This window comes from Dermacentor andersoni, chromosome 8, assembly GCF_023375885.2.
Source record: "Dermacentor andersoni chromosome 8, qqDerAnde1_hic_scaffold, whole genome shotgun sequence".
Lineage (NCBI taxonomy): Eukaryota > Metazoa > Arthropoda > Arachnida > Ixodida > Ixodidae > Dermacentor > Dermacentor andersoni.
This window is the reverse complement of record NC_092821.1, coordinates 45,201,916-45,226,690: the sequence shown is the minus strand read 5'-3', so window position 1 is coordinate 45,226,690 and position 24,775 is coordinate 45,201,916. Positions and strand designations below refer to the sequence as shown.

At 44.8% G+C, this 24,775-nt stretch overlaps 1 long non-coding RNA gene and 1 pseudogene across 1 annotated transcript; both read right to left on the bottom strand.

The window, feature by feature from the left end:
- Window positions 1-1,183: 1,183 nt before the first annotated feature.
- LOC126526524 (U2 spliceosomal RNA) lies at window positions 1,184-1,365 on the bottom strand (annotated as a pseudogene).
- Window positions 1,366-14,144: 12,779 nt separating this feature from the next.
- On the bottom strand, window positions 14,145-24,234 carry LOC129383494 (uncharacterized). Its single transcript, XR_008611388.2, has 3 exons — window positions 23,948-24,234; window positions 20,167-20,250; window positions 14,145-14,554 (listed from the first exon to the last, which is right to left on the bottom strand). It is a non-coding gene; the product is annotated as an uncharacterized lncRNA (long non-coding RNA).
- Window positions 24,235-24,775: the final 541 nt, after the last annotated feature.

The window sequence follows — 24,775 nt, the reverse complement described above, 5'->3', positions numbered from 1 at the left end:
CGTTAGCGTGATCCCATGGTATTGCACCCCAATGAGTCTCTTTGTATAGTATCGAGGTGCGTGTTAAACAACATACAGGCAGCAAGGCGTTCACACAAAACTTCTGCAGCTTACAATTTAAACACAAGATGTGGATAAAACCCAGGCAGATAATTTTTCGATCAACTCACCAAGTCGGTTGAACGCTGCCTCAAATCATAGCGCAACTTAGATTCACGTAGCGGAAGCTGTCACCTTATCATGACTTCTCTGATTGAAGCCACAGCCGCGCTTTTTGATGGCAACCTTTATAATAACCATGTCCACGTAGAGCAGCAATAATACAGACATATTGTAAATCATTATTTGACATCAACATCTCAGACATGTGTTTTCATTACTGTTTTCGAAGACGGACAAACAGTAGAATACACGCTGCATGCTCTACAATGTTGTGTGTCGTCGGCCATGGTGCGAGATCGACGGCGGCTTGTGTCGGTATTAAATTGCAGTCGCTGGTTTAAATCACAAGTTTATTCTCTCAGGCGCACCGTTGCGAAAATATGAAACTTAGGTGTTCGATTTTATTGCAAAAAAAGACCTATGTAGGATAAAGCTTCTTTGTAAGCTGAGCACGAGATTGTGGTTTGGTATCCCAGCTGTGTCAGCCGCGTCTCGATGGAGGTGACATGCAAGAAACTCACGCGTTGTTGCGTTGCAGCGCACGGTAAGGATATCCGGGTAGTCAAATTCAACCAAGTGCCCTCCACTAAGGCGTCCCTCATGATCAGAAAGTAGTTTTGGGACGTTAAGCCTTATCTTATAATTATTTTTAGCTTCGTTACAAGAGACTAAAGTAGAAAGAACAGCGCTGCATGGCGTTCGCATTAGTTTGCACGTACACGGAACATTTAATACTCGTCTTAAGAACTTAAAATCACTCCGTTGATATTGAGCAAGTGCTGAAAAAAAAAACACCAATGTATTTCTCAAAACCATTGCAAACCTGGGGTACGAAGACAAAGCAGGAAAGTTTGAAACATTCGTTCATTCATCATTTGAAATAAATGCTCGGAAGTGCGTGTATTCATTTTAAATGACAGCAGATTTTATTCGCTTTTCCTTTACAGCGAAGCTGTATAAGCCTAGGCTCTGGAAAAAATTTCCTGTGTCTATTGAGCCGTGTAGCCCAAGAACTTCTACCCATATTTCGGCCGATCCCGAAGATAGTGCCATACCGGGCTGACCCGCAGCGGAGGTGAAGCAGGCTTTAAGCACTCCGCCAACTTTCACACATAAGTATAATATCTTACGCGCCAATACAACTCGCTTCAGATATTAAGCTGATAAGAACTGATACTACATTCTCACTTGCGTCGACCATGTCTACGTTGGCGCCGCCGTCTTTTTGACGGCGCTCCATTCACTTGCCCATCTCCTTTCCTTTCCCTCCGCTCTCGCGTGATGGCGGTCCCCTAAGCGTGCAGCCCGGCAGGATCACGAGACGGAAAAAAATGCGCACCGTCAATGTGGCCCCGTTGCCGCAAACTTGCAACGTTTCACCGGAGCTGATTTCGTAGGTAGCTTGTACGGAACCAGTTTTGTGTGCCCTGTGCGTGTGTGCCCGCTTCTCATTTTCAAGTGACCTCACACCCATTGTTGGGCTGCTGGTCGTCGAACCATCGCCTTGGTTACGGTGAAGCAGTGTGTGCGCTCGGTGTGCGATGAGGTGCGTGTCTGTTCTACGTGCCGGTATTCGTTAGTAAAAGGTGTTGTGCCGCGTTTTGCAACAATACATGGGTATGTATATCCACAGGCGCCTCATCATTTTTCGAGGCTCACCATCTTGGAGGAGCGACTAGTAACGCCTAGCCTTCCATTTGTGCCCATGCGGTTTTTGACGCATGTTAATGGGCAGCCCGCCATGAAGGGGCCCAGACACACTGCTTCACTGGTCATCCTAAATCATCCTAATCATATAAACTAAATCATGTAAGTGAACGGGTCCAGACGGTCATACTGACGCTTGCTGCCGCTGGATGCAATGAAATAGGCTGCTGCTGCCACCCCCATGTTCCCGAGTTGAACTCGGAGGGGGTTTCGCGATGTACGAGTTTAGCACGAGTTCGCCTGTCAATCAAAACCAGAGGTCACGCCCCGCGCGAGGCATGTAACTCTTGTGCGCCCACTCAGATTGGTTGGGCCACGCCCAACCTATTTTTCGGCAACAGCGACGCGGTACCAAGCTGAGAGGCATAAACAATCTTGACCGCGGACATAAAACACGCGCAACGCACTGTCATCGGTGATGTACTGAGCACCACTACCAAAAACAAAGCGTTGACTGTCGCTGGGTTATGCATATATATTCTCGGGCTGAGATAGCCCCACAACACGGTTTCATTGCTTGCATTGTGGCGACGTAGCGCACAGTAAATAATTATCAGCACGTCACTGTAGCTGCTTGCAAGGCGTCGATGCGCCGAGGGGGACGACGATGCTGAGGAGTGCGTATCGCAACAGTCGTTTGAGATGGCTGCTCTGTCATCGGTGATGTATTGGAGCCACAGCGTCGTAAACACGATTAGCGTCCGAGAATCGCTCGCCTTTCTAGACACAGTGCAATGGGATTTTTTCATCACAATCACTGCACACTCAACAGGTCCAGCACCTTCCTCCGTTCGAAGTCTCATTTCATAACTGCACACAAGAGCCCTCACCTACCAAAATGCGATTGCTGCGGTGTCGTTACGATATCCATCTGCGATCGCTGCGGGCTTCAGCAGAGGTAATCCGCAAGCACCTTTGAGTGTACAACACACTCAAATACTGCGTGCATGCGCTCAGAGGCACTTTCACTGGGCAAGCGATGACAAGCGATGAATTCTGTCGCAGGGAAACACGCACTTCTTCCCAATGCATCGCAGAGGCTTCGCGCACAAAGATAAACTGGCACATTTTCATTGAATTGCGTCACTACGGACCATAAAATAACGCACCCCCATTTTGCAGCGACAGCCATTGCTCCCGTATCTATAACTAGTGTGTCGTTTATAGTCGGTAGAGCGGGAGCCTTAATAGTCTAGTGAAGCACCTGCGATGAACAGCCCTACCGCGGCGCTGCGTTTACATTCCCTTAATAGAGAAAGAGTGGTCATGATTGACTATAGCACTGCAGCGCCCCTAGGCGACTTATCACCGTAGGAACTCCCTCGTGCGTGCGACCCTGTTCAATGTATCCGCTTCTAAGCTTTCGCCTCACTGTCGCCACTCGCGGCAAGAAGTGTAAAACTTAATAATTTGCTCGATCTCCGTTTGTCATCGGAAATTTCTAGCATTGAAAACGAAAAACAGATACTTAAAGAATAAAAATGTTTGCTATTTCATTTGTTGTATTTTAACGTATTTGTTTGAGCGAAAGTGTAGGTGCAAGAATGCGCCGCATGTACCCTGTTCGCATTCGATGGAGGATAGAAAGATAGTGCCCGAAAGAGGAGGCACGCCCTTGACGCGCCCGGGAATGGCGTGGCAAATGGCTCACGGCGAGTGTGCAGACAGACAGCGTGACAGTTACGGTATCGCTAAGTTGCGATAATCCGTTGATGACAATACTGGCATGTTTCCTTGCGCTCCCTTCTGCGCTTGAAACTTGAAAGCAGCGAGCCGCGCAGGGTGCGTTCATGTTGTCATACGCGGCTTTTTGTCTACATATTTTTTTGCCTGTAGCTTTCGCGCCTTCCACATTATCTCCTTTCACTGACTGCCGTCGAGCAAACTCGGGTAAAACTCGGGTGAACAAGAAACTCGGCGCATCCTGCATAGAACCCCAGGTTTCCAGGTCCTCCGACGTAGGTCCATGGGAGGTAGGTTGCTCTCTTGATTGTTGAAGCACGATGGGGGACGCTGGTGCTGCCATTGTGGTTGTAGACTTGGTAACAATCTTCATGGTCGTCTCGGGAAGAGGTTCGTATTTAGATAGCAGTGCTTGCTGCCTACGGCTACCTCGGATGTCCTTGGCGACGATGGTGGTGTCCTCGGGTTTCGGGCTTGAATCGCGGCTTTGCGGGGGCGTTCGGTAGATGAACGCACTAGCACCTCCGCCAGATGGCACGTAGTAGTGACGGCAAAGAAAGTAAAACTGTGAATGATGAAACTGGTGCGTTATTGCGCATACTTTCCCGACAAAAGCAAGTTACGCTCAAAGCACAGCAATAGCGGCGAACACGGTCGGCCGTCGTCGAAAGCTGATCAGCGGGCAAGCGCGTCGGCTTTTATATACCAGTCATCGAAGTTTCCAGAGTAATCGCTGGGGCCCGCGTGTCTCCAGAAAGTTCTAAACCGTTCGCGTCGCGCATACGTGAAATCAGATTACGCTAGGTTCGTTGACAACAGGCAACGGATAGAACCAATTATAACTTTCGAGAAACTTTTGATACATGCAGGTGCGTCCTGCGCTTTGCAATAACGTTTGTTAGGCGGTGAAACGTGGTTACCAGATAAACAAGGACACGTGTCAATATACGGCGAAGCTCCAGCGCCTCATTTTAATCTGCTCGCACGTAACAGTCTGCGCGGCGCAGCTCACCCCATTGGACCACGAAAATCTCACTGACATCCCGATTAGATTCAAACGTCCAACTACCGATTACGACGTCCAGTGGATAGCATAACGACATTAATTTCGGGAGGTACAAATTTAGGGTATCCTTCAGACATCCACGCGACTGAACTTCTGGAATGTAAACAGAATTCAAAACTTTAACCTTATGGATGTCCGAAGATGTTTGCAGTTGGATATCCCACACCGGACATATGTGGGACCAACAGACACAATTCAACGCATGTGTCGTGATCATATCGCGGAATTTTATGTCTCTTCTACGGCTACCTTCAGCGCTCGCTCTTCCGAAAAGGCATGTCAGCCAGCAACCTGAAGCTGGCACACGCAGTATCAAACTTCCGATGAAGACAATAAATGGAGAAGTTGCTATGAACGGCCTAAACTGCACAAGCATATCGCGAAAAAACGTCACAAAGTGGCAGGCAGAGCCCTGGAACAGCTGCACATTACCACTTGCCGCAAAGCGCAATCGAACCAATTGTGTCCTAGGCTCTCCGAACATGTAGAAAAACCCGAGTAGTGCATGATCTGCAACGGCTGCAACCCCTACCGTAGAACAGACCCGTGGCTGCCTTACCCAGTCGAATCAGCATTGTCTGTTGCATGCACACTTTGCGCTGACTTGCGCACCGTTTAACTTAACGCCGCCGTTTTATTAGATCTCTTCGTCCCTCTTATTATCATCTTTGGTGCGTTGCGCGCTCTGTGTGCACGTTTTCTCTGAACGTGGTGATTGTGTAACGTGCTCATCAGTTCCAGCGTGAACGTTTGTCAGTTCTAGGTAGACTTTTCGTCGTGCGCTTTGGAACTTCGTCTCTGCGGTGCATGTGTGCCTTGCGCCTATCGAGCACAAGCAACACTTCCGGAAATCAGTGATTTTCTTCAGCAGCTCTGCAACCTTTTCGACTACCGTGTCGTCTTGTCAGCGCGTAATCGAATGAGGGATGCCACGGTTTGCGGCCACGGTTACATCAATCGGCGATGGACCATCTGTGGTGCTCCCGCAATACTGTAGGTAGCATCGTACTGCTTTTTTTCGAACTTCCGAGCTTAGTTTGTGGTCTATTGTTTCTGTGCAGCACTGATATCTACCGAAAACAAATTTCTGAATGACAAACTTTCGAACCGCCAACTCTTGCCATGTAGCCTACAGGATAGGTCCGCGAGAGTTATCATTGTATGGAATTCTCACAACGCATAGAAATTGCGGTTTTGAAGGATGATGGAACAGCTGGTCGCTGTCATTAGGACGAAGAAATAAGCGTGCGGGTTCGTACATGAGCTCGGGTAGTGAAATTCAGATTTAGACATCTGTATCACGATCGAAGCAATTGCCGCACGTGATGTCTAATTAGGTGGCCATGCTGCTGAATTTTAACTCGCTCGTCCTTAGCGCTCATATATTCGTTTAAAAAAGTGCCCTGCTAGTTTCTCAGAATAACACAAGTTTGGGAGATTTGCTAGGCTTTTGCCTATTACACGTGGTCGGATGCATGCTGTTATGATGAATATCAAGCATACATCTCAGCTTCCTGTCATGATGAAACTTTTACGCTACCTAGACTATTGCTCATTTGCACGTGATCCTATTTTCAGAGCGAAGCTGTATATGGCTTGCCGATTCGTCCGTCCGTCCGTCCACCCATCTGTCACCTGTAAGCCGATAACTCCTCCAGAGAAACCGCATGCGCGTGAGCGAAAAAAAAAGAATGTCGCGGTGGCCACTTTGAGTCTTACCATCTTCTGTCTATGTATAACATGCATTACCATTTCGGCGTCAAGTTATCAGTCGTGGTGGCCGCTCTGAATGCTATCATCCCACCGACCATGTTATGACGCATGGCCTTCTTGACCATATAGAAAAAGTGGGATGGCGCGCTTCTTCACTCCCTTTGGATGGTCGAAAAGCATAATAAAAGGCAATAGTGCACCCATAAATGGTCGACTTTAACGCCCAATTAGCACGCCCCGACGGCAACTGGATTGTATCCTTCCTGTTTGGATGGTTTGGAATTGAGTGTTACAGGGAGGTCAATATGCCGAGCACACGTCACCTGTCGTGTATAGATTTAACCTTTGGCAAGAACGTGTCTAGCATAGCAGTACAACCGATCGCAGTTGACCACAGCGACCACAAAGCTAACGTCAGTGTGGTAACGAATAAGCCAAAATAAAGACATAAAACAGTGAAGTTACATCTATGTGTCTATTCAATCAGTATAGCAATAAACATATAAATCAATATGGTTGTATATATAGTCAACCTAATACAGCTTTGCTTGTTAGCCTTCTTGGCAGAGTGGAAGGGCACAACGTTTTTTATTAATGGGGAAAATTCGTCTCTGTTGAGTGTCAAATTTGAGAAACGCGCCCGCCCTCATTGATTAACCGTGTCACTTAAGCGCCGTCTGCCGTTTACGTTTTGTTTGCGTGACAACGATTGCGATAGCAATCGTAAAACAGCGTAAGAATAGGACACTTGAACTTTTGTAGAACTTTGTGTCATGATTGGAGCACTTGCTGTACGTGATGGTTGGCTGGCCGGGCTGCTGAATTTTCCCGCGCATTTTTTACGCTGGTTTATTGCTTGTGCCAATCAATGCTCTGCATCTGCGTTTATCGGAATAGCGATACGTTCGGGCAGCGACTCGTTGAACTGCTGCCTATTTACACGTCCGATGCATGCTACTAACACGGTGAGGTGATGTCTACGTGTCAGCTGTCTGTAATGATCGAAACGCTAGCGCGAATGATTCGACTGCTGCTCATTCGCATGTTGCCGTGTTTTTAGCAGTCAGAATTGTTTGTCTCTGTTGACTGCTAATTTAATTTGTCACGCACCTTCACCGATTAACCGCGTCGCTTAAGTTTCGTCGGCCGTTTGCGCTGTTTTTGGGTAACCGCGATTGTATGAGTAATTGTAGAATCACGTAAGGCTCCAATAACGGAACTTTTGTAGGCATTTGTATCTCATTTGCAGCACCTCTCACTCATGGCGGTTCGCCCACCGAGCTGCTCCAGATTTCTTTCTTCTAGCAGCCAGCGTGTATTCTCAGATATGTGCGCGACGTACACTGCAAGATTACGAGATTGTTCCATACCCATATTGTCATTGTTTTCTTAGTCAAGCTATTGTCAACATTCGCTGAGTTTTTTTTTCTTTTTATTGCAATAGACATAGTAGGGACATTTCAGGCTAAATTCCGCTGATTCGGCGCTCGCATGGTACGTGCGCGGCCCTGGGTTGCTGGTTCGGGAGCACTGTTCCCGCGCAGATATAGTCTCGAAGGTCGCGTAAACTTAGCTCAGCAGGCTCTGAAAACGCGTTGTGGCTAGAAGCAGCAAGAAACGATCACATGTCGCTGCTGATACGCTTCAGCACGCCAGCGTTCCGACAACTAGTGTCCTCTGACATTTAGTTTAATGCGTTCACGTTTGTCTTCGCGCACGACACAATGTTGTTATTTTAATGAGTAGGTGAAGGTTTACTCTCGTTTAAACAGGCGATAACACACAGCGCTGCTTAATTTGCTCATTGTAGCCGCTGGTAATTTGCTATCGCAATTACTGCTTCCGCTTTCAGGAGAAACTGCGCTAGTATTTCTCTTATCACCTCGTTTGGCACAGCCATGCTGACAGAGAGACATTGGGATAATTCATGTTATCTTAGCACAAAGTTGAAATTACAGTAGCAAAAAAGCTGCTCTAATTGCGCCAAACTGCGCCGAGAGTGGGCCCTTGCGCTATTCTGCGCCAATAAGGCATATTAGCAGAAAATTGCGCCGAGTCTTCGCCAAAACACGCAAAAGAGCGAAACCCTCCTTCCGGACATCCTACGCAGAACGCAAACCTGAACTCGAAACCACCAACAACCTATCACCATCGCGGAATAAAGCAGAGGCCGCTCGCGGTCGTCCGGATCGTCATTCGCGCATTTTATAGACAGCTTCGCTCGTGCGATAACAGCAGCAAGAGTGCAGCCCCAAGAAGCTTGCGGTCACATGGCTTGTTAGTCCACTGCGCCTGAACACAAAGTGTGTTATATTGTTTCACTGTGCGAAAATTCCCTTTTATGTTGTAAAAATTAAAATTAAATTATGGGGTTTCACGTCTCGAAACCATAATTTTCTTATGAGGCACGCAGTAATGAGAGACTCCAGAAAGTTGAACAAGCGTGGGCCTTTTTAACGTGCGCCTAAACCTAAGTAGATGGGTCTTTTCGTATTTCGCACCCATGAAAATGCGGCCACCATGGCCGGCTTTTATCCTGCGACCTCATCCTTAGCAGCCCAACACTATTGCCACTACGCAACCACGGCGGGTATCTTTAAGTTTTGAGATAAACCACATGCACTTTACTCCTCAAGACATACAATTTTTCGTATAATTTGTGGCAACCTTGACTTGTAAAATTGCCGTTATGTACAGCAGAAGTGTTGAAAATCTGCAGTCGATAGCAGTTATGTGGACACTACAGGCCCATGTGGCCGTTGTAGTCCTCATGATATTTCTGAAGGTCCAAGAACGGTAACATACTCGCCGCGCGCTGCTGTACGTATGTGCAAGTGAAAGCGTGTGAGGGTGAGCCGACGATCATGGCTCAATCGCGCGTGGGCAAGGAAGGAAAGCGGGGAGGAAGAAAAGCGTCCTCGATTGGTCTTGCACTGAGCCTTTGCCCACAAGATATGGCTATCGCACTGTGTTGCATCCTGGGCTAATAAACACACGTTTGTTGACGATCTCTCTTTGGTGCCTTTCTTGCACCGTGTCGACGAGCCCAGCCTTAGCGCCCTTTGCGCATTGTGGTCTGGAGGAGCGTCTCGTTCTTTACTGACCGCGCTTGTAGGGTAGCTTTCGCGTGAACCCCTCTCCGTAACATATCGACTATATCAATGAAAACATTCATGGTATATGGTAAGCATGTGTGCGTCGAACACAGCGCCAAAAGTTCTTGCTGCTGCTGCAAATCGACTTTTTGCCGGCGCCTGGACCTGCGCTGAAAGGTGAAATGACTGTTGCACCACTGAAATTATAACTGCTTTTCTGGTCATTGTCAGCATAGCTAGTTTGTAAAAAAGAAGCAAAATTGCTGTCAGAACCAGCAGATTGCAGTTAAATGTGCAGCTTTTTAACATGTTCATGGGTCGCGAATTGACCTTGGAATAAAGAACTATAGGGCAATTATTGCTGATGTACAATGCGGCAACTGTAATTTTATTTATATCAGTGCTTTTTTGGGAATTACACGTCAATTAGAGATAACGAGCTTTCCGTCATTCTCGTCGGAAGATTGATTAAATTAGGATAATTATAAAAACTAAGTAAAACGTCTAGATTTTTCTATTTACATCACTGCTGTACATATTTATGTTAACACCACCACTAAGATTAGAGTGACGGTGTTGTTTTTGATTTCTAATTAGGCGAAATTGCAAGTCAAATGCACTGGGAGGATGACGACAAGCAGCAAGCACTGTCTTTTGCACTTTGCAACTAACGACAATTCATATTCACTTGTAATTAAAAGGAGCTGCGGCCGTGATTCACGCTCAACCGTATTCACCAAGATGCGGATGCCTCCGTCAAGACCAATTAGTCGATTTAAATAAACGTATTCTACGCAGCAACCCTAAAACTTATGCCTCATCTGTGGACCACGTATCAGTTCACAGAACAACATCAGATGTATTTTGGTGTTGTTCTAATAAAATGCTGAGCTCGGCCTCTTTATTTCTACTTGAGTGGGTGTTAAGATGAAAGCATTTAGAGGATTTAAAAACTTATATTGCAACGTTGTTCTCGAAAACGTGCAGTAGAATGTAGAATAGTTGTGGGAGTATGCTATTGGAAGCAGTCTGGCAGTTTTCAAACTTGCACAAGTTCGTCGCGATCGATGACAGTTATCACCCGAACCACCTGCGGACAATCAGACTTCAGCTTGTAAACACAATTATTTCTAGGCGAAACATGTGTGTAGATCTTGCTGTCTGCTCACGAATTGTCTCGAAAGGGAAGCAGAGGTTCTTCTAGTGAGGCTTTTGGCGAGAAAAAAAGAACTATCTTTGGAAATTCGCAACTTCTTTCCATTTTTCGACCACGTGTTCCTGGCAGACTGCCGAGCGAAACAGCAGATCATGCACGCTATTTTTTCTTTCTTCGCAGGCAGGCGGTTAAGCGCCACAACATCCTTTTTCAAGAGTGTTGCAAGGGTATATCGGGCAGTGAACGCGTTTATTTTGCCCAGCAAGTCAGCAATTTCGGTTTGCTGAACACCATGTAATTCTAGGTCAAGATGCCGACTTCGCTATTCAATATTGCCCAATTCAAATATAAGTTGACTTCGTTCATCGTCCTGCACATCAACTTTAGAGCGAAGCTGTATATGGCTAGCCGATTCGTCCATCCGACTGTTTGCAGCCTGTACGCTGAAAATTCCTCCGGGAAAAGCCCATGCTCATGCGAGAAAAAAACAAAAAACAAATGGAGGCGCGCGATCGGCTGGACCAGTAGTGACGTCTTGGCTCTTTGTCGCAGCCGAACGTACGCGCAGCCCTTTCTCACTAGCTCTGAAATGCGTAGGCCACGCCTCATAAGTACTCGAGAGGAGCAGGCTGCTTTCGTTCAGCGACGCGGCGAACTGAACAGGGAACGAGCTCGCCTATGCCGTGTCGATGCTGCAATCCAGGCACAGAACAGGCTCGTGCAGCCACGCGCAAGCCGCAACTGCGTGCCGAGGATCTGGCGGCCTACCAAGCTGTCGTTTAATAAACCGTTGGGATTAACCAAGTGATAAACACCGGGGCCGCACGTTTGATTTTTGCTGGTTAAGCATTTGTACGGAGTGCTTGGGCCTTGATTTTTTTTTCTATTCCCTTCTGCAGTTTCCTGACTCCTCCCTCATTTTTCTCTATGCGCTCAAGGAGTGCCTGGTACTACGAGCACATGAATTCTATGGAATCTTCAATGCCTTCAACTGCATCCTTCAAACGAAAAATGTTTTGCAGCTTTTTATTATGTGTCTGTCGCAACTGGCTTAGTTCAGTCGCCTCTGTATGTTTTGTGGGTGTGTGCTCTCGTTTCTGACGAGAACATGATTCGGGCAAACCGCACAACGCCAAGCTTTCCGATACACATCTTTTTTTGATTTAAGCATGAAATCTAAAATTCCCGCATACTTTCCAGTGTACAATTCAAGCAGCGATCGCTGCACTATATAACATTTGAGTCGTCTTTACACGCTGCTATGCCACACTACGCGCCTACATGGAGGCAACGGGTGCTTCTCCCTCCCCCCCCTCCCCACCTCCTTCTTCTGAAGTGGTTGGTCTTGGTGGCAACCGGCAAAGTTCAGGGTAACTGCTGAACCCTTTCCGTGGCTCGAACTGAGGAGTCCGGGGACACAGAGAACCATGAGGAATCCACTGGCAGCCTTCAAAATTCCATAGAACTGCTGACCCCTGCCGTGGAGACCGGGTTTATGCAGCTTTACCTTCTCCTTTGACAAAAGAGAAAAGCGACGCGGTGGACGTCAGCACCGGTCCTGCCTCGTTCCTGCCGACGATGGGACGCCCAAAAAGATTTAAGGCAGAGCCAGCTCATTGTTAGAAGAGAGAACCGCCACCAGCCACCCGTCGGTCTGGTGCGCTCTTCGCCTCGGCAACTTTATGCTATTACCTCCTATATTGTACATACTGCATAGAGCTTTTCGTCTCCTCCTTGTCTGCTCCAAGAGCGCGTCTCTCGTTTGTGAACCCTAGTTGCAATAAAGCCGAACGCTTAAAAGAACAGTCTCAGACATCTAGCACTTTTGGTAGCAGCAACAAGAAAAGTAAGGGGAAAGAGAAAAGTTCAAAAAACAGGGGCGAGCTAACCTGAATTGTTCAAGATATTGCGTAAAAGGCGATCATCTTGTGGTGCTGCAGCTGCCTGAGTGGTGGACGGTCCGGAGAGTGCCAGATTTTACACTGTAGCCCGTCGATGTCTGCACCCAAATGATAGTGTCGATGTCAGCGCCGAATGACGGTCGTGCAAGCTTCAGCAGCCTGTGATGGTGGCTCGGGCATCACGCGCTGGCGTCGAAGAGCAAATGAGGGTGGCGTGGCGTCGCGTCAATGCCCTCTCTCTTCACGAAACACCTAGCGTGCCCTACTCCTTTGAGGCGCGATCATGACGTGGCGTCGCAGCCAATGAGAACATTTCGATGCGGCGCTTTCAGCGCCGAGTGACCGTCGTGCCGGTATCTTGAGAAATGTTGCCTTTCGCAGATTGCAGTGAAAAGCGAAAAAATTTTGATTGCAGGCCTTGGCCATGGCGTGACAACTTCAGATTCTGGAAGTTCCTGATATCGTGCACGAGGCGATCACGTCAAGCTGCTCCAGCTGCCGAGATGAGCTACTAACTCATTGTAGATACTACAAAAGCAATACTTCACCGCCAGCATCAGTCGATAACGTGAATTCTATGGAGGGGTGCTGTATGCAGTACAATACACCGATTTTCGGAGAACCAGCTAATTCGCAAGACACGCAATGCACGTTTCTGCCTGCTAAGGAACAGGGCTAGCTTTGCTGACCTCCGCCATAAATGACTGCTAGACCCTTAGTGTATGCTGGTCAAACCAAATGACCACCTCACTCTGTTGTATTGAAAACTGAAGAAAACAATGATTTCGTAGCATGAGCAGCATTTTGTTACCGAAGGTGTACCATTTTTAAATTAAGTTCAGTACCAGTCGCAAATTAACCTTCTGCGTAGGAAAAAGGCAGAGCATACCTCAACTTACTCACTCGCTTTTTGTTACTACATCGAAGCTTGTCTCAATAGTCCACAGAAATTAAACAAAAATCAGATGTTGGACGCTGAATGGTGTCGCTCGCTGGATTTTACCATTTGAAAAAAACGCTATAAATAATGAGAACATAGTGCTACAAAGCACTGTGAGCACTTTTTGGATAGTTGCCTACAGGTCTGCAGGACACCCCTGAATATGAAGGCAGACTGAGAGAACATTAGCACTCACAAATGCAAGAGCATTTCTGTCACTACGCTACCTCATTTCGGTCCGTCAATGTCGCCTCAATGCGATGAACACTTAAAGAAATTCAGAAACCTATCCCCTATAAAGAATCAAAGTCAGGCCTGTAACACGGTTAGCGAGTACCTATGCTCGCCGCCCTCCGAAGGGGCGCGGGTTGCCTGTTACAGTAAAGCGGAAGAGTACCCTCAACGAGGTACTCTCAGGACTTCGATGCGCGTACGTGGCTCGTGCCTGGAGGGGTATAAGTGGGTTTGAAGGGCGCAGTTGGTTGCGAAAGTGAAGCAGAACGGACGCGCTGTCACGCTCTGCTGAATCGTCTGTAATAAAAGGTATGTGTGCTGGGCGAATGCGCTCTCATAACTAGGCAAGTATCGTAGATGTATGCTTTTTAGCAAAACCTGTATGATACACATTCTTTATGGTGCACTCCGAGGCTTCTTCAGTTCAGCCGTGCTTTTTGCGTGTTAAGATTATGAGCAAAAGTGCCATGGCATATGAGCAGGTGAAGCACGTAAGCGTTTCTGAGGACATTGTTGATTGATACGAGCCCCTTTCACAACTACCGCTAAAAATCTGATCGTGTGTTACCAATAATTTAGCCGTATGCCCTATGAACATGTGAACTGCTCAAATGTTCCCATAAAACAGATGTGGACGTCCAAAGCTTACTTTTACGTTAAACATTTAGCTATGTAGTGACGTAAAGCATACTATGTTATACAGTGGTGGATAATTATAGCAGCTGTAGCTGAAGGAGTTCCCAACACGCACACTGCAGTTTCATGAGTTTTTTTTTTTTATTTGTAGGCTACAAACTGCAGGGTACTGGAGTGGACGCAAGATTCAGAAAATAATACTTGCCTTCTTGGCATCTCGAAGCTTCCTGCCATTGTCATTGGAGCTCTCCGAGAGATCATCTTATGTAAAGACAAAATATCAAAGTATCTCAGAATATCGCAATGAAACTCGTATCACCCATGACTTGGTATATGCAAGAATAGAATGAAACACATTCACCGTAATGATGCGCACAAATGAGAAAAAAAAAACACAAATATACGAGGAAGTAAATATAGGCAAAGTGGATTTTTTTAACAACATAGGATGTAATGTTATATCGCAATTTTGTTATATCGAATATAGCATCTTCAAATCCTAAGCCGCAAGAATGTCGAGGACAGACAAACTTTCTGAAAAACAATTGTTACGAAAAAGTTGTGCTGAAACAAGGAAGCATACCGGCAAAAAATATTCTACAGGACAATCTGTTCGCTTCAATGAAGAACGTGACGAACGACCCACAATTTTGTTTTGTTATCACAGAAACTTGCTGTGTTCAAACGATAAACCTTATTATATTTCGGGTTAAAACATAGGAGAAACCAAACATAACTAGAAATCATAAAGATACCAAAGATTATTCGGTAGTCATTGTCTTATAACTGTTTTCCTCCACCATAGAAAATAGAACTTGTTTCAACGATTAAAGGACGAAAGTGCACGTGTGTTTGGTAACGTCTCCCATCACTTGCCTGACAATGTACTGTAACAATCAAAATGCTCAAGAACAATTTTATTATTACGTTTGCGCATGTTTCAACCTCTAAGCTGTGTGGCGACGTGCAAGTGCGAGGGCTCTGATGTTCGGATTCTTGTTTGCGAATGTCCCACGGCACTCATCAAATTGCTGTCATTTGCTTTTACAATGACATATCGGAGCCTTGGACGATTATAAAGTCAAATTTTTGAAACAGGAGTACCTGAAGGCCAAGAATCTATTGAATCTTTCTATCGCCAATACCTCTCCGGCTGCTTTTGGCCAGACTTGCGAACAGAATATTTAGGTTCAAAAGAAGGTTCAAAAGAAGCATATGAAACTGATAAGGGGGACATGATTCTGCATTTTTGGTCAGACATCATAAAAAACGAATGACCTACATACGCCGCCATCGTAGCGCGATTTCCAAAAGCGTATAAATCTAATCATAGAATAGAAAAATAAGAATGGAGACGGACGTGTTCCTTTGCTGTGTCTGCTTATGCTTCCTTTAATTCTGTGTAGTTAATGGCCATCAACATTTTTCAACTCGATAAATTTTCTGTTCTCCTCGCGAAACGCCTACTTGTGTAGATGTAACTTTTTGATTAACGGTATGTCTGATGTATATATTCATGTTTTTATATGCAGGTTGGACAGATGGGGATGTTTATTTGTGGAATATCGCCCGACCGTCTGAAGAATGCTTTGGCTTGGGGTTGTTTCAGGTGATGATTAATCATCCATAAGTGCATTTAACAGAATAGCATGGTCTTTACTCGTGTCCGCGTTCCTGCTAAGTATGTTGTGGTATAGCGCGCCTGAATAAATGCCAGTGGGCGAGCCAATCCCTGCTGCAACAGGTACCATATGTGCTTCGAAAATATTGAGACGCGCATCCGCACAAAAAAAAAAACGCGTTTTATTTTGTTCATCACGACAGTACCCTATGACGACGAACGAGGTGTTGTCAAAATAAATCTAACCTTGTTTTTTTTTTTCAACGTAAACCAATGAATTGCGGGAGGCTTCCTTCGGTGGAAATATGAAGGTGACATTTGATGCGCTAAGTGATCTTTTTCCGCCCGCAGAAGGCGTCAGTTTCTTGCACTCAGCCTGTGAGCAAGGCCGTGTAGTGAGCGCTTCTTGGATTAGAGGAAGTTTTTAAATGATTAAATAAGATCAGCAGCAATATTGCATCAACTTTGGCCAAAAGCTTAGCCATACCCAAGTGGAAACCTTTCGCAAGACTCAGCAGGCTTTCGGGAAAGATGCCATGAGCACTTCACGGGTAAATGAGTAAACAGCGAACTGCGTTCAGGCGAACCCAGAACAAGGCGAAATGAGAATGTGATTGAGCAGGTGCATAGTTTGTTCATGAATGACTGTCATATCATAGTCCAAGAACTTGCGAACGAGCATGGGTAAAGCATTGGATGAGTTAAGTCAATTTTGACCGTGGATTTTGGCATGAGGAGAGGGCCCGCGAAATTCGTACCAAAACTGCTAAGAATTAACGACTGAAAAGGTAATGAAGTGATTGAAACTACTAACAAGCAACTGCGTCGGGATATTGCACAAGAACTGCTGGATAATGCGCGCAGTAACCCCAATTTGTTCAACACCGTGATCACAAGCGATGAGTCATGCGAGTATGGTTACGACCTATAAATCAAGATGGAGTCGTCACATTTGAGACATCCACGCAGTAACCCCAATTTGTTGAACACCGTGATCACAAATGATAAGTCATGCGTTTATGGGTACCACCTAGAAATCACGATGCAGCCGTCACGTTTGAGACATCCAACATTCCCGATGTCAAAACAAAAGCAAGCCCACTCCGCAGCAATGTAAACCATTTGACGACCATTTGACGACCAATGTGACGAGCATTTTCTTCGACTCCGTGGGGTGGTGTATCATGAATACGCAACGCCAGGCCTAACCATCAGAAATGAATACTACCAGGACGTCCTTCGTCACCTTTGTGATGCTGTGCGGCGCAAACGACCGAATTTATGGGCACCAAAAACTCGCCAGCTCCAATATGATAACGACCCTGCCCATTCTGTTCCCGTCTGATTCCGAATTGATGCGTCAAACACAGAATTCGTACCGTTCATCAGGCTACCGACACTTGTAACATGGCTCTGTGTGACTTTTCGCTATTTAAGAAGCTGGAAATGCCGCTGAAAGGAACCTAATTTAAGACAAGAGAATACAACATGCGGAATGCGACGGCCTGGTTGATCACTATACCAAAAGACGCGTTCCAGAAGTGTATCCAACAATGGCGGGTGCGCTGGGGCAACTGCGTGTGTTTCCGTGGAGACTACTTTGAAGGGCAATAAGGTTTGTAACTGTTATCAATAAATGTGTTTTTACTGAACAACGGTTTGACTCGTTTTGAACACACCTCGTATGCTTCTAAAAAATGGGGTAATTGTACAAACACACTCTGCTAAAGATCCAAGTGAATCATTGCTGCAAATGCGTCCGTGTGGTAGCCGGGGAGGTATTCTATAAGAGCCTACCTAGTGAACATGTCCATTGCGTCTGCCGTTGAAGTTTTGATTGACCGGGCTTGGCCGCGCGGGCGAAGCCGCGAGGTGCCGCAGCCAATGAGCACTTCCGCAGCAGACTGGACGGACATGCCTATATTCTGCCATACCCGTACGCACGTATATACTCTCGCTGATTCGTGTTACTCAAGTAGCGAATTCTGTAGGTGGCATAATACGCTACACCTGAGGTCGCATCTACGTACATTGCCTGCGTAGTTCAGGGCTAGCTTTTCTAACGAAGCAGACGATTAGAATTGGCTCTGGGCATGTGATTTGTAATACATATAATTTAATAGTATAGAAATGCACTATAATGGCACATGCATTCAACTTTGGCAAGGCCGATATCAGAAATCATGGATCAGAAGTGTCAACACATTGCAGACAGTGGGTAATACCGCAAGTAGGTAAATTAGCGCAAGCAGTCCGTTCCTGGCGTGAAGTTTTGTTCTTCGATTGTCAGGCTGCAGTTCCCTGATTTTGTTTTACACCAGGCCCGTAAATTTTTTTTTCATCAAACTCAATTTTTTTTTTTCGTAGCAGTCTCCCTCATGAGGCGAAAACAATTTTTCTTGCATGTATCTGACAAGGGCAACACGACATCAAGTAGTGCGTCCTCACTACTTCCAAATCAGTCAGTTTAGTCGCTTAAGAAAGTCTATTCGACTGTTGTTACATGTACTCTTAGAGAGCCCGTGTATAAAACAACTGTTAAAAACCTGCAAATACAGGCAAAGGAAACATGCTCAAATGTATAACCCGACGATCAAACACATGTGTTCGGCCGGCGGTAGGGAAGAAGCACTGCTTTGTGCTGCCTTTCCATTTTCTGATACAAGCAGAGAAAAGGTTTTACCTACGTCACAGTGCCACTGAGCAGTAAGAAAATAAAGAAAAGAATAAAATAGCCGCAAAAAAAGAAAGGAGGGGCAAAGCGCTATTGAAGAAGCGCGATTTTACTACTTCGTCGCGAACAATTTGTATACGAAAGGTTTGCTTGCACACGCTCTCAGACTTCTCGTACGGGTTTATGGAAACCTTGTTAGACTGCTAACAGAACATATCAATATAAGCGGAGTCAACAATGCGCTACAGTGATGCGACGAGAGACGCTTACATCATATGTGTCGTGCATTAAAATATCAATCAGCGATAATGCGGTGGATTGCTCGTTAATAAGAATATAATTGTTCTAGACGTGGCTCCAGGAGCTATATACCTTATACAACGGGAGGTTAGAGTAGAACGTACGTAAAGTGCAGAATAATCAGCCTTCAAACAACAAAATTAATACAAAATAACGCTACAAGAGCGCCAACAGATCTTAGGCAATAAATATTATAACTGTCACTACATCTGCAGGCTTGGAGTGACGCCTGACACTGGCGAAAGATGCCGAGAACGAGGGCGGCTACACGAATCCAGGTAAAACCAAATTAGGAAGGCCCACTAAGCTTGAGCAAAAAAAAACTCCCTCACCAGAACAGGAATTGGCCTCCAACACACACACGCAACACGCACAATAACAATGCGAAGGAGACGAAATGGTGGACACAAGCAATGACACCCACAATGAACGTTTGATTATCCGCACCCTTCGGCAGCCACTGAGATTTCGTAATGGCAAATGAGAGCAACCACCGCGTCCTTACGCTCGTTCGACATGCTGATCTAATGTGCCGACGGGTCGTATGTATAGGTAGGTTTGAATTCTGGGGATTTATGTGCCAGAACCAAGATTTGATTATGAAGCACGTGGTACTGAGGCACTGCGGATTAATCTTGAGCACAGGGACATCTTTAACGTGCCCCGCATGCACGGGGCACGCGCGATGTTGCATTTCACCGCCATCGATATGCGGCTTTCGCAACTGGGATTTGATCCCACGACCTCGCGATTAGCACCGCAACACCATAGCTGCTACACCACCATGGAGGACATAAGTAGGTTTATTGATCTGTCTCTACAATACGGTGACTACGCTCTCTTTACGTGCACTCTGTAGCGCATACAAGAACGGCGCATGAACGGTCCTATGTGTCGTGCAGTCCGGCAGTAGTGGCACTACATTCCGTCATATCCTACTTTGCCTTGTGAGATTTACAGGCGCGGCCACTGCTGGTTCGAACACGGAGCCCATGACATCACTCTGCAGAGTTCCCCATCACCAGCGCCTCAGTAGGAGTTGCGACGCAAGCGCAATCAAAGCGATTGGCAAAAAGCCCGGGGAGTCGTCTGCTATGGGGAGTCATCGGTCAATGCTTCACGAGGTGCCTGTGGTGGTGCTTTTCGGAGCGCTGCCACGGGCTCTCGTGTTCCTGCTGCTTATGCGTCCACACCTTGTATGCCTAATAGTTCTGTGAAACCCGTTGCCTGTCTATATAGTGTATAGTAGGTGCATTCTTTCAAAATGAAATTACTCACAATCGCAATAGCACAACGTGGAATACAGGGCGAAGAACACCGAAGCCGCAAATAATTTCATTGCCTGAAATGCGACAGCCGATGCTGAAAATAAAGTGAGTTTATTAGTAGGAGCGGCTCAGCATATTTACGAATTTGTTGGTAAATATTCAAAAAACATGAAATGTGATATATGCTGTTCACTAGTATTGTGGCTAAATGTATGCTTGACCAGCGGCCATTGAAAGCAGTTAAGAGCGTCGCATGTACGCAACGAGCAACTGCCTGAGTATCTTTTTTTTTTTCAGGTTGCCATATTCTAATAGATACTACTTACTATACTTATTTTCTTCGACCAGCAAATGGCAGTGATTCGTCAATAGGTAAGCCTAAATGTTAGGCTCATTCTGGTAATGCTTTGTTGTGAATATGGTGAAACTTCAGAGCGTTTTTTTTATGTTCTCAATGTAGTTAACCAATTAAATTTGCAACCTTTATCCAGATAATTTTTGCTTCTACAGTCATTCTTGCCTGAGCTTACTCATACCCATGCAGTAGGACTTGCGTTACAGAAATGGCGCCGCGGGGAGCGTTTTGTTGGTCTTTGGGGCTGTGTGGATAGCTTTGGGACATTGCTGCACGGCCGGGTGTGGAAGCGGCTCCCCATGCGCCGCCTCACACGTATTTTTTTATTTGAGCCATTGCACAAGTATAATTCGCAGCCTTGTTTTTTTTCATTGTCTCTTGTCTTGAAAATAAGTTTTCTTGTTTAGTTGAACCGCGTATTTCTTGGCCATTGGGCTAACCGCCTTAGCTTTTACAAATTCGCTGAAATAAGATTTTGCGGCATGATGGATATTGTATTCCTGTACTTCTTTCATTCACCTCCTTCTTACTTGTTCGGGAAAATGATACTGTATGTTTTAAGATGTTGATGTGAGTTGTACGTTGTACGTTGTGCGATTTACAAGTTTCTGACGCAGTTTACCACGGTTTTTTGTCCTGTTCTGTGGAAAGCCAGAGCTTTGTGAAGCTGAAATGTAGTCTGTTGTTTCCGATCCTGCTTTTTATTTTTAGAAATAGGATTGAAAATAAAGCATTGATTGACCCAGTGATATATATTTTTATTTTTCTATATGCTCACAAAAGCAAGCCTTCCTTGCCACTGTTACAGTGTTCCCACTTGACTTCATTTTATGCGCCAACTGTCACTACACAATTAATAAACGCAAAAGAAAACTGAGGTTTTCTGCAAGAAAATTATATTCTTCAGATGTTTTCTGGTTTACTCTAATACAAGTTGCCTATGACCAAATATCTCAAAGTTTAGCAATATATATATATATATATATATATATATACATAATATAATGTGCGTGGACGTTGTGAAGAAGTTCGTGTGTCTGAAGGTAGATGACGAATTGCCAGACAGTTCAGAATAAAGAAGATGGCTGACACCGTACCTTGGCCCTACTATGTCTCATTACAAGTTGCCGCAGCCGCGTACCTTCTGTGTGGACATTGTAGTCGAGATGTTGGTAGACTTCACCATCGGAGCAAATCAACGAGGTCGCATTTGAATGTTTACTGCAACCCTCTCAAGAGCAAACTGAGCAAACTCTTCAGCAAGGAGTGAGCAGTTACGCATTTGTCTCCTGTATAAGCGCTAGAACCATGCTCGGTTCAGATGATTTATTTATTTATTTCAACATACTGCAGGCCTACTTAGCCTAGCAGGAGGGGCATACAACTTAATAATTACAATAAAAAAAAGAAAACTACAACACTCAGCGCGATTCACCGGGAACAAGCTAACAAAAATAGTTATAGTAACTGTACGACATAAGACAACGTAGCCAAGCAGATGACCTTCCAATGACCTTCTATAATTTTCAGATTGGAAAAGCTATTCAGGAAGCGAATTCAAATCTCTGCCTGAACGAATTTGTTCGGGCAAGGATCGGTTGTAACTCGTTTTCATAGAAGTGTAGCGTTCATCAGCAAGTTGAGGGTTGAATACATTTGGCTATCGGAATAATTACTTCATTTGAGAAAATCTTGCGAAGGAATAAATTTCCGTTTATTTTGCGTTGTTCTAAAAGAAGGGGAACCTTTTCTTCAAACATTACTTTTGTAGGAGAATCAAATCTGGTGTACTTGTGGAAAATAAGCCTGACTGCCTTCCTTTGAATTACTTTAAGGGAGTATATGCTAGATTTTGTATGCGGGTCCCAAATGAGAGAGACGAACTCGATCTTAATCCAAAGAAAGGTGTTATAGGCCAAGAGCTTAATACCGGAAGGTGTACGACTTAGTTTACATTTTAAGAAAAATAATGTTGAGAAAGCTGAAGAGCAAGTTGGTGCGATGTGCGCGGACCAGTTTATTTGATTGGTAAGTGTCAACCCTAGATACTTATGTGTGGCTACTTCCTGAATATCGGAAACTTGTAAAGAGTAAATAGACAAGCTAATAAGCATTTTTCTCGTTACACGTAGCAGTACGGCTTTCTTGATTCTAAGACTCATGCCATATTCCATACACCATCGGCCAATAGCCGTCAAAGAATCTTGGAAAATCCTTATCTGTTTAAACAATATGCAATCTGCAAATAATCTTATGCATACAGAATTTGACATAACATCAGTTAAATCGTTATCATAACTTAAAAAAAACAATATGGGAACAAGTGTGCTTCCCTGCGATACACTAGAAGTGAGATCCAGAAACTCGGAAACAGCACCGTTCACCTCAAGGAACTGACTCCTGTTTTCGAAGAATGCAGCAAATGATTGAACTATGTATTGGGGAAAACCAGTGAGTTCTAATTTATAAATAAGTTTCTTATGTGGGACCCTACGAAGGCCTTGGCGAAATCTCAGAACAACATATCAACTTGTCCAGAAGTGTCAAGAACAGATGAAAAGTTATGAAAAATGGTCACAAATTGAGTAACTTTAACATTCCTTTCCGGAATCCATGTTGGAAAGGAGATAGTATGCTTTCGTTACTAAGAAAATATATGACACCTAAAATTAGGTGATGGCACTATATTGATTTTCTTAAGCTAACGTAGATTCTGGTTTTCGCATGGACCTTTAAAACAGTGGCCTGCTTTCTCCAGGGAAGATTCTCTATTGCTGTGACGTATTTGATACCGATATCGCAATAGCCGGTGGTCATTGCAGGCTTTTGATGTTGTGACTTCTTATGAGAAATGCAAATAGATAAGATTTCCATAGCATATTTTACGAGCGTCAAAGCTCGCTAAATCTAGAAGTGGACATATTTAAATATGTCATTATAGCACCGTCTTTCAAGAAGATTATATATTTAAGGGTGACATGGGTGGTAATATTTATCCCGAAACAGGCCCCCCGTTATTAATCTCGTAAAGCACCTTCCACCTATCATTTCTTTAAGAGATATGAAAGGTGCGCTTTAATAAACTATCGGATATACACACGCAAGATGCCTGTTTGCGTAAGGGGAACTAGTAGCTCAACACTTATGCGAAATTGCCTCCGTTTCCATTAATTTAGTTCCGTGATGTATTAAAAACTTGGGCATGTCGTGTCTTCCAAACTATTGGTGTCAGTAAATTTTATCTTGTCTCTCCGTATTCAGTCCAATAAGAACGCTTATCGCAGTAATAAATTCATCAGCCTCCGTTATATGATTCACCAAATTTACTGGGCCAGTTATCTGCTCCGTGCCCTATAGCGCAAATGAAGTCATATAATACACCTTATTTGATCTTTTCTAGCAGTGTAAGGTAATTATAACGAAAGTAATTACTTACATGCGATCTTCCAGCGTCCGTAGTCGTATGGTTAGTCGAAGAGAGCTTGAAGCGGGAAACACGCTTTATATATACATAGATGTACAGCTGTACTGCCATTGGTATTTAAGAACATGAGTCAAAATGCCAGCCGTAGTAAATGTAGGATCCTCTACTTGTCGAACTATGGGAATGGGAAAGGGTAGCATTTCAGAAACATTCAGGCACACTGATCTGCTGTTGGACGTCAGCATTCAATCAGCCAGGCGTCAGCGTCCGGCTGTACTGCTTCTGCTTTTTTTAAGAAAACTATTACCGTCTGCAGCACCTGCGAGCCAAGGCATCATAAAATGATCACAACGAAGCAAGACATGGGAAATGGAGAGAATAAAAGAATAATAACCAAAAAGAGAACTCTACTACACTGCTTATATTTTATGATTAATTTTTATGATCCTGACTACAGGGGGAGATTTGTATTTTAACACTTATCAAAACTGGCGGGAGTGCGTTACAATTGTGCACCATTCGTCGAAAAAGAATGTTCAAAAAATTTCTGCATACAAACTTACTAATTAACTATTCATACTTCTTCCACATCTCACTAACGCGATCGGAATATTGCTACATATTGTGGTCCAAATTTACCATGTATTAAGATATACTAACGTTTTTCTTGGCTTCTTTTTAAATAATCGGAAAGTACAGCTATCCTCAGCTAATATAACGAAGATATGTGACATATAACGAAACGTTTAAGAAAATACTACCATATAAATTGCATATAAAACATGCAGTTTTTAGACACTTTCAGAACGATCAACAAATACCTCTGGATGCGTGCCCCAA